The sequence below is a fragment of the Fringilla coelebs genome, assembly GCF_963513975.1.
Source record: "Fringilla coelebs genome assembly, chromosome: 6".
Taxonomy (NCBI): Eukaryota; Metazoa; Chordata; class Aves; order Passeriformes; family Fringillidae; genus Fringilla; species Fringilla coelebs.
In genome coordinates, this window is record NC_140034.1 from 39,024,062 (window position 1) to 39,035,081 (window position 11,020).

General features: G+C 42.3%; 1 protein-coding gene across 1 annotated transcript in view; it reads right to left on the minus strand.

The window, feature by feature from the left end:
- The window catches only part of AMBRA1 (autophagy and beclin 1 regulator 1), a 127,274-nt gene extending 118,604 nt beyond the window's left edge, over positions 1-8,670 (minus strand). Inside the window, exon 1 of the mRNA XM_084207267.1 lies at positions 8,567-8,670. The gene's annotated coding sequence lies outside the window, so the exon portion shown is untranslated. The remainder of the gene's footprint in view (positions 1-8,566) is intronic.
- Between the last annotated feature and the right edge of the window lie 2,350 nt (positions 8,671-11,020).

Below are 11,020 nucleotides of genomic sequence, written 5' to 3' on the forward strand. Positions count from 1 at the left end.
AACTTGAGATGATGGTAATGTACAAGAAGGATAACAATCACTCCTGAGAAAGAACAAACTGACAACCTAGCAACATTTCAATCCTATCAGAACTAATGTTCCCTAAAGTACAATACCAACAAGGAAAACAAGAGGCTTAACAAACAACTTTGTTTATGCCATGGACAAGCTTACATATTGTAAAATAAATGGGGCAACAACTTCTACAACTGCAGTCAGTGAAGTTCTAGTAGTCACCTTATTGAAGGACCAAGTCATCTCCACAATATAAAACCAAGTACATACCTTAAGGCAGCTTATCTAAATCTCTGCATGTGTGTCCTAATTTATTCAACTAATCTGCCTATACCAAACACCTCATATACGAGCCTGAGTATTTAACTTCACGTTTTTCCCTCAGGGACTGTACCTCGTTTTTTCAGCTTCTTCTGACTCATGTCTTTATCCCATTTTACAAGTAAACAAAGGAAACACCCAGGGCTCTAATGCCTTCACAGTATCCTGCTAACCTGCTCAACATTTTTAAAAGCTGGGATCTCTTCAGAAAACACTGAATGCATCTTTCTTAAGTAATGCTGAGATTCCAGTGTTACCTCGGATCCCTTCAGGGGCCAAACTTTATCCTTTTTCTGAATTAGCCTGAACACAGTAACTGCTCCTCTACCTGGTGACACATTCAGCAACACTTCAGACAGGCAAAGAAACTCAGAGCCTTCACATGAAGAAACAGATGTAATGTAGCATTGACAATGCAGTGAACACTGGTATTATCTTTGCTCATGTTAGCAGGAAGACTTTAACCTTTCTATTGGATTATGTGTTCAGCTTCAGTTGGTTTTGGTGTGGGGGTTTTGTTTGTTTTTTTTTCCTTTGCTCGTGTAGGGGTTTTTTGTGAGGGTGTTAAAGAAGCCAGTTTTTTCTCTAACCTAGTAAAGATACCCACCAACTCCAAACTTTTTGCTCAAATATAAGCTGAATAATGACAGCATACCATTAGCAGACAAATCATTGAAGTACCAACTGTATTAACAGCTACTCATTAGCCATCTGACTAACAAAGGTTAAATTAAATGCAGAGGGTTTGAAAATACTTCTTGGGACTCAGCATAAATAAAACTTGCAGCTCACTGGATCAAACCTGTTCAGGTGAGTGGTGGACTGATTCAGTAGCAGTGTCTATTACAAATACCCACAACTATCACAACTGACAAACAACCGATCACCTGAAGAGGGATTGGGATTGTTCTGTTTTCTTCTTCTTGTTGAGTTTGTTTAGTTTTGTTTACTTGTTTTTGGGGGGAGGGAGGGAGATTTGGATGGTTTAATCAGGATGACCAAAAGTGTCCAAAAACTGCAAGATTAGCTGATGCCCTGAATGTGATGCAGATGACCACAAAAAATTCTGAAAATGGAGAGTCAAGAAATTTTTCTATAATCAGCAACTTTCTTTCCTTAAGAGTTTTCTCGCTTCAGGGCATTTCAGGACAACATGTTGGGCTGTTTACAGTTTTGGAAAGAGCGTTACATAGCCCAAACCCAAGCCTTTTACTTGCTCTATACCAGCCATCCTTGAAGAAGCCTGAAGAATTCCCAGCATTAAAGTAATGTAGGTTTACTTGAAATTGTCACTTTTACAGATGTTGAAGCTCTAAAAAACCAAAGTGAAGCTGCAAATTGGTAATAAATTGGTAATACTTTGTAGTGGTACATGACTCTCTGAAATCACTGACAGAAAGGTAGGGCAAGAAGAGGAATAAGAAGAGGCACATTCAATTTACCATATAAAAAAGGATGTCAAGATATTCTATGCATTATGCAATGGCTCACCATTCCAGTTCAAAACTTCAGCACTTTAAAGAGATGACTGTCCCATTTCCTAATGTACCCCTTCCCCATCTTTGCTGCTATTAATTTTGTGGAGATTCTGGTACCACCATGCTGGGAGCACAGCTGACTTTGATACAAAGATGAATATTGCAATACTACCTTCAAGTTATTCCACTCTTCATGGGGGAAAAAAATGTTAGTTCATGTGGCCTTCAGCTCTCAGACTAATCTACTACCACTGCAAAGAACTTTGTGGTTGTGTACTGAGCCCAACACTAAAAGCCTTTCCTAATGCATGCACACAGAATCAGTGTAAACAGCTCCATCAGAGTTTAAAAAGGGAAAAAAAAAAAGCTGCAATCAGTAAATTATATTTACAATGGGAGATCTATCCAGAAGATACAAATGTCCAAATAATTTCAGACAATTTTGCTGCCCAAAGAGACCTCATGTGATTGATGAGGAAAGAGGCAATATGAAATGAAATATTAAAGCTGTCACTGACTTTGCAATCTGGATTCCACAGAGAGAATGCATTTATAACACTCCCTGTAAGACACCGGGGGAAAAAAAGCACATGCCAATAGTTTTGGTCTCCAAGTCTCTTTGTCAGTTTTAAGACTTCCATAATGTATTGACTGTAAAACACCCATCATCCACACAAAGCTGATGGGCCAGGACTGTATACTTTGTATTAAAAGGACATGCATGGGAAAAAAAAGGACTCAAAACACAACAAAAGCAAAACTGTGGTGAACAATGAGGCACACTACTGTCCTGCAAAACCACAAGCCAACTAGTCTCTAGAAAAGAAGAGGAAACAGATTATTACACTCAACTCCCCCAGCTCTGGCCAGGTGCCTACCTATCTTGTAAGCCAGTTACTTCTGTTTTCAAAATGTCTGTTCTGAAGAAGCGTGTCCAGCCCTAACAATGCCACTGCAGTTATTCCAAGTTAAGTGCAGCATCTCAGGCTTTAACACCAGCAACATACTAAACATTTCAAGAGAACTGTTTATTGCATTTAATAAATGTTAGTACATTTAATAAATATTAGCAATAATTTAGCATTCCCACTATTGCACATGTGGGTGGGCTCTCCAAGAGCAATCAGATCATCAGACAGGCATGAAAAGAGTGTATGCAGCACTACAGCCCAAATGCTTTATCTTTGCTGACAGTGATCCTAATGAAGGCTGCAGTCACAAGACAGGCTATTTCCTCTGAGGATTTTCTACAAGTCAGTTCCCCTTGTATTTTACACAGCTTAATTTTGAAGCAAACTGCCTTACCAAGACCCCTTGTGCCCTTCAGAAGTTCAAAAGAGCAAAAAGTGCCCACTGAAAACAGTAAAAGACTATGAACTACACAGCCCCTCCTTTTGCAGGCACTTCACTAATAAGACAATAAGATCTGCTTCTGACACCCAGACAGGAGATTTCCAAGAACAAACCAGATGCCTAGAACATAATTTGGAATATAAAGAAGCAATCACACAGCTCTAGGGACTTTCTAGTTCCTGTCCTTGTTTGCAATCTGTGTTTCCCTCCCTTCTGCAATATGGAGATTTTGAGGCCATCACTTTCCTAAATTGCATTAAACTATATCATGTAAGAAGCCCAAGAAACACTACACCAGATAGAAGACCTGACTTATTCCTGCAGTTTTATTAAAAATACTGATTCAATCCATATCAAATGTCATGCTATCTCCACTAACCCTTTTTGTGTCTCCACCTGAAAAACTGAGCAAAATTTTAAAAAATGTTTATGTAAAACCAAAACTAAAAAGCTGATTTGCCCTCTTTGCACGGCATCAACTCAGCTTAACAAAAATGACATCTCAAGGAGTCCTAGTTTGGTAAGTCCTAGCTTGCCAGTAGCACTGGCATTTGAACAATGCTATAACAACAACAAAATCAGTAAAAAATAGGTGACATGACTCATATCCCAAACAGTAGCATGGGTGAAAACATAAGTATTGGAAAAACAGGACCATATGAATTTCTGGCAATAAACCTGATTAGCTATATATGTCTAAATTTACTTCAAACACCATTTGATTTGTCTTCCCTTAACTTCATGTGTGGTAGTTCCAGATGAACCTTGAGACTGTTTATAGAAGTATTAACTCTTCTTGGGTTAAAAACAAACAAACAAAACCAAAACAAACAAAACCCAAAACAAACAAAAAACCCAACCCCAAACACCAGAAAACATTTTGCATAGAGCAAACTTCAAGATACCTTGTAGTAATACGTAAATGAACAAAAATTTAAAATAAAGTTACATTGGATTAGAATCTTTAAACAAGACTAACCCACTAACAAAAACAGCCTATGGATGGGTAACGACAACTATCTTAAGCATGATTAATCAAAACAAAAAAAAGCTAAACTCTAACCCATTATTTTGTTCTGTTTCTACTTGTGTGCTTGATTATGCTTAAAAAAAAAAAAAGCTGCTGAATTTAAGAATTTAATTACAACAAGACTCAGTCTTCAAGTAAGTGCCCCTAAACATGGAGAATAAAAAACACTTAGGAGAAGTGAAAGAAAGTTTATGATGCAACTATCCAAGAGAACTCAAAACTAATACCATGAAGGCACTTCCATTATATGGTCTCGATTTTACTCTTCCAAGCTTTTAAATACTCCCCAAAGTATTAAGAGTGTAAGCTGAAGTTTTGCCTTGATTAAAGCCAGAGAGAGATGGAAAGTAATTCAAAAGCACATTTTCTGTAGATGCAGTAGACACACTGCTCTAAATTGCATTCACTGCAATAAGTGTTGACATATAAAACAGGACTCCTAAAGAAAAATAACTTGTCTTAGTGCTTCATGATTGAAAAATTCAATGCTGTGTTTTAAACTGCAACTGCAAACAGCTCAGGAAATTCAATTACATTAAAAAGATGTCAATAGTACTTTGTCATTTCAAGATCCTGTATGACTGCACCAAGTAACTACTTGCCATTAGACTCTTAATTTGTCTCCCGAGTCTGGATTAAACGAGCTAAATACACATAAAAGAACTTTTCAGACAAAATAAGTACATTAAAATCCTGGCTATTTACAGCAAAATGATGAAGACATGGAAGAGAAACTTGCAGATCTCAACTCCTAAAGGTCAGAAAATGAATGGTAAATATTCAAAAAGGGAAGTAATAATAACAAAAAATGTAAGTGATCACCCATGTCTGGAGTCTGACAGTTTCATTTACCAAAGAGAATATGGAGCACTTTCATAACTATTATTACAACTTCCACATAAACTTAATGAATTCTTGAGGAGAGAGATATTAGTTTCAATCCAGAAGACAGGAAGAGAATAAATATGATTTCACAGAGCTGTAAGGTAAGTCCAACAGCAGAACTGAGATCTGGACGATTAAGAGTTGGTTTCGACAATTCCATACTCAAACCAACCATAGCATCTTTTGTTAAGTACTATACTCAGCAGGAAATGAGGGACAAAGAGAAGAAAAACCCAGAGCAATTATAGAGAGACAGAGCAATACAGAATTCAGATCAACCCCCTAAAAAACTATTCTCATTTAGATAGAAAGGCAAAGGAATTCTCAATTCAAAATTCCATTATTTACATTAATAGTTACATCAACGTTCTTCAAGCTCAAAGGGCTACAGCCAAGTGCCCCCAAGTGACATCACACATTCCATAGTAATGTAGGAGTGCCAACACTACAGAGCAGCAGAAGCAGCATCACATACCCCCAAGGTGAAGACAAAGTGTTTTATGCATTCAAGGCTGCACTTAAGGCACATGAACCTTATCCAAGTAATAAAGAAAAAGCAACTGGAAGCAAGAACATGTTTTGGAAAATACAGGTCATATAATTTCTTGCTTACATGGAAATACAGTAACAAGACAAAAAGCAAAAATGATCCACACAGAAGCTGAAGTCTTCACACAAAGATGTATCAGAATTATAGAAGAGGTGGGAGACAATGAAGATTTAGACTCTGAACAAAGAAACACAGCCAATTCTTGACACCATTGCTCTTCTTGGCCTTAGACTGAGTCTGTGGGAGAAATATAAAGGGAGGGGGAAAAGTGTCCAAAACATGAGTCAGAGACTCCTCTCAGCAATCCTGCGCTGCCCAAGGTGAAGAATTAGTAATACATACCAGGAAGAAGGAAGCAGGAATCACTCTGCAAGGACAACCCAAAACACCTCACTGAGAGCACGTGAAGAGGAGCTGAGCGAGCACATGGATTAAGATGCTGCTCTCCACACTCAAGCCTGACACCTCATCATCCCATTCAACAAACAGTTTACAAAAATCGGAGACAACAAACAGCTACTAGACAACAATCCCAGTCAGAATTCCTAACAACTAACCAAGTCCTGAGATGCAGACAACTACTGCTTCCTCTTGCAGAGGAAAGCAGGTCCCCTCCTGTTTAAAGCACGCCAATCAATGGGTCTTTCACTAGGCAACTACTATATCCTACAATAACCTTCCAGTAAGATATTTCTAATATTAATCCTCTTCCACTGCATATCACATTGCCATTCACTTTTGCAAAACAAAATTCTGTCCTTACCTTACTAATATTCTGTTTCTATCAGCCCCCTTGCTAGGATAGCACAGGGCTACTAACAGAAAACACAGAAGGTAACTATTATGCACTATGCCCTTCATCAGGCCCCCAGAAACCCAAGAGGGAGAAAAAAGTACCGTAGTGCTGTTTGCATTAGTAGTAAATATTCACATCAACAACAACTCTGTAAGACCCATGAGTTCAGTCAGCTTGCTAATCATGACATAAAAGATTAGTACTAGAGTTTCTTTCCAGAAGTTTCTTTAAAAAATAATTATTCAAATGCCAAACTTCTGGCAGAGGGATAGCAGCAGACTGGATCATTGCTTGCCTTCTTTAGAACTGGTTGTTACAGCTGCATAAAAGTTAGAAGTGCTGCTCGGAAAATAGAAAAGTAGGAAACAACCAAACAAGAATCCAGAGGGTCAGTTATGACTCAGAAAAGGGCAAAAGAAAGAAAACTGAGAAGAAGCTGTCAACAAAGTAAACATTCGTCAGAAACTCCCAGCAACTCAATCTGAAAAGGCATGTCCAGACATTTGGATCCAAATACATTCTTCATTTCAAGCATCAGGAAAAATACAAAAGCTAATGGACAGCCCTACTCATTAAGAGCCACATTGCCACAAAAAACCACACTTATTTGTGACCCTCAAAATAGAAATGGACCCATTTTTTTAAACAAAATTAACCAAAGAAGCACCAGTTGTGGACTCCATAACCGGCACACAAGCTACACTGAAGATTTATCAATGTTAGGAATCGCATTACAACAGCCCTTCAAACACAAGAAAGGGTTTTAAATTTAGCAGGGAATTTCAGGTCCTCTTGCCTGCATCACCCATAAGGCATTCAAATCTGCATGGATTTAACCTCATCCTACATTCTGAAAACCAACCCAACAACAAACTTAAGAAACCAGTAATGGACTGGCAATAAGTGCACATTACCATCAGGTCATTCTTAGGTCCCTTTTTAACATTCCCATCAGCAATTTGAAAGAGGATGGGAGTGGCAAAGGCAAAGAAGCCAGATGACATTTGCAGAGGACACCAAGCTGGGTGGAGCAGTAAACAAGGACAAATATAGAAAAACACACTGGGTTTTTAAATAAAGACCAAAGAACACTTCATACAGAGGAGAAAACAGAGCAGCACTGAGCACTGACCATATTTACAGACTTCACATTCATACAACTTAACTTCTTGAAGACAGGCTTCCATCTAGATAACAATTCTTGAATCTATCACCACAGAACAATACTCGAAAGTGTGTAGTGAAAAAAAGCTACTCATAACCACCTACAGAATCTCTTGAAGATGAAACGCTGATTTAGTACAGGAAAAATTGCTTTCCAAAGGCAGCTGGTATTGACAGGATCACAAGTAATCCAAAAAACCACTACAAGAACACTACAGAAATTTATGTGTTGTCAGGAAAAATATGGGAGATGACAACAAAAACGTTCCCATAGCTAGTGAATTAGCTGGGTTCGTTTCCCTACAAGACAAGACGTAACTAGAGGAACACCTGAATGCATTTTATGCCAAACACTACTTTCACAAGCAAGTGTTCCGCAACACACGATGAAAAACAGGAGAGATGGAGCACACAACGCTTGCCGCACATTTTATTTGGGTAAGGCCGGAAAACAACAATAGAAAACACGTCGAAGCAACAGCCCCAGAAAAACTGGACCGAGCCCGCACCACGGGCCCCGGACGGTGCCGCGGGCACAGCAAGAGGGGCGACGCACGGCGAAGCACCAGGCAGCCAAGCTGGGACAGAAAATCCGGCTTGAGGCACGCTCAAGAGGGAGGCAGCGGGGCACGGGCTACTGGCCGGGACTGGGGACGCTCTCCCCGGGGCTCCCGTCCCCGCCGCCCGGTGGGAGGTAGCGCCGCGGGTTTCGCCCTCCCGCCACGGCGCCCGGCCCGGAGCAGCGCGCCGGCCTCCCCGCTCCCCCCACCTTAAGGCCGCGAGCCCGGAACTCCCGTACAGAGGCCCCGGCAGCGACTCCCGACTCCCTCCCGACCGCGTTCCACCAGCCGCGGCCTCACACGGATCGGTACCGCCGCCTTCCGGGGCGCCGCCGCGGGGTCGGCCGCGCCCGCCCGGGAGCGGCAGCGAGGCCTCGGCGCGGAGCCGGCGGCGCGCGTAGGCCCGGAGCGTACCTGCAGCGGCGGGGCCGGAGCGGGGCCGGGCCGGGCCGGGCCGGGCCGGGCGGGCGGAGCGGCCCCGGGGTCGGTCGTCGCCGCCGCCGCGCCGAGCTCCGGCCAGGCGGGCCAGCCGAGCGCCGAGCGGGGCCCAACGGCGGCGGCGCCGAGCGCGGGAGCAAGGCCCGAGCAGCCGAGGCTAGAACGCCGCCAGGCAGCGCCAGCCGAGCGACGAGGTCTTCCACCGCCGCCCGGGGGCGACGGAGGGCAGGCGAGAGCAGTCGAGCCCCGAGAACGGCGGGGCAGCGCCCCAGCCCAGAATTAAAATCTGCATAATTTGGCTTAGAGACGTGTGGGATAGCGGAAAAATGCTCTTAACAGACGAATGTAAACTAACACGTACAATAGTCAGACTGTATCAAACAGATTGGAAGTTGCTATTTTAGATCTCCAAGATAAGGGTGGTCCAAACTTAAGAGGAGAAATGGGTGTTAATGTCTTCACAAACACCCGGTCTGGAAGAACCGGCCCGGTGCTGGAGCAGTGGCCGTGGAGGTCTCCAGGTTGTCGCAGAACCCGAACAGTTCGAGCTCCTGACTTTAGGGGAATATGTAGCAGGCAGATAGGGAAGGCTGTACTTTCCCAATACCTCAGGCAATGGGGAAAGGAAGAGGGCAATGTGCAGTCGGGAGTTTAGGATAAAAGGAGGCTGCGTCCTCCAAAACCTTGAGAGACCCCGCGGGGGTATGGCACAGTGAACGCTCTCCTTTTATTCAAATAAAATAAATAAGGTTACAGGACTCCTCTGTCTCCTTTGTAGACACTGGCTTTTCACAGAGTGATTTTCTGCATAAACCAAATCACAAATTTCAAAGCAGTTTGCAGAAAATAATTTTTTTTTACATTTTTTTCTGCCTGGAAAAGAGAAGGCTTCTGGATGACCTACCTGCTGTGTTCCAGTGCTAGAAGGGAACTTGGAGGAAAGATGGGGAAGACTATTTACAAGAGTGTGTAGTGACAGGACAAAGGGGAAGGGCTTTAAATTGACAGGAAGTAGGTTTAGATTAGATAGTAGAGAAAATTCTTTACTGTGAGGGTGATGAGGCACAGGAACAGATTGTCCAGAGAAGCTATGAATTCCCCATCCCTGAAGTGTTCAAGGACAGGTTGGATGGAGGGACCTCTGAGCAACCTAGACCCATGAGGGAAAATGCAAAAAGTCTTTTCTGAGGGAAAAGAAAAAAGTCTGGGTGAATGGTTTTCAAAGAGGCTGCTTAGGAGTATATGGTGGAAACTGCTCCCTACATTTCCTGAGTGAAGAGAAGGGTACTGACATCTGACTCAGGTAAGAATAGTGCTCAGTGGATTGGTTTTGTCTGGTGTGGTCTGATGCAGTTTTTGCCCAAACTGACAAGCAATAAGATCAGTTTTGAACCTAAACTCTACCACAGGTGACAGTGGCTGAAAGAAGACAAAACTGAACAGCATATGTGTTCCAGGAAGTGCCTGCACTCTGAGTTTGCTCTGGCCTCAGCACACGCTGGGAAGAGCTATTCATAGCGTAAATTGAGAAACTCCAGCTTGTCATTAAGTGACAATGTTTGTACCTACACATGTCCAAGTCTCACTTGACCTTACCATCACCCACACAGCTCATTCAGTGTCTGCTGGTGTTTTGGTCTAGTGAACAGTATTTTTAGCACAGACCGTCAGATGCCATTACGAGCCATCAAGCACCATATACGGCAGCAACTCTTACCTTAAAAATGCTTTTTTTAGAAAACAATGCTTGTCTGCTTTTTCCTAGGTAAAAGGAGCGGGAGTTTTGCTGCAGTGACCAACAGTAGTTCTTGTGTAACACCTTGTGTAGAGAAAACTGAATTACATCTGAGATCTTTGTACATAACATTTTACAAGCTTCTGAAAACGTCTTGTTTACGCGTCATCAAGCATGTTTGGTTTTCTGTGAGATAGTAAGTGCTCACTGCCACTGCAAACTTGGCCCTGCATCTCCACCCTGCACCACGAAATGTGTCCCATACTCTTGTATTCATCAAATGTGGGGCATGATCCAGACTCGCTTCCTCTAAAAGGACAGATCCACAATGCCAGGCAGTATCACTGCTACTTTAAGTAGTTACAGTTTTGTAGTTTTCTGCATTCCCTACCACTTTTGTTACATTTACTGCCCAGTAAACAATAAAATCTAAGAAACAAAATTTTCTTAGACTGCTGTCATGAGATCCTTGGAAACACTTGTGCCTTTTAGAAAGAGAACATTTCCAGGAAACTGCCCAGCCCTTGTGCCAGCAACAACTGCGTGCATCAGTCATCTTGTTCCACCGAAGAAGTAGATTGCCAGCAGTGCTCGAGTAGCCTTTCCACACCTCTGCTTTGATCTAAGAGGAGAACTTTTGCAATCTGTTCAATTTCTGTGACCCAGTCAGTCCTTGGCGTTTCTTTTACAGCAGC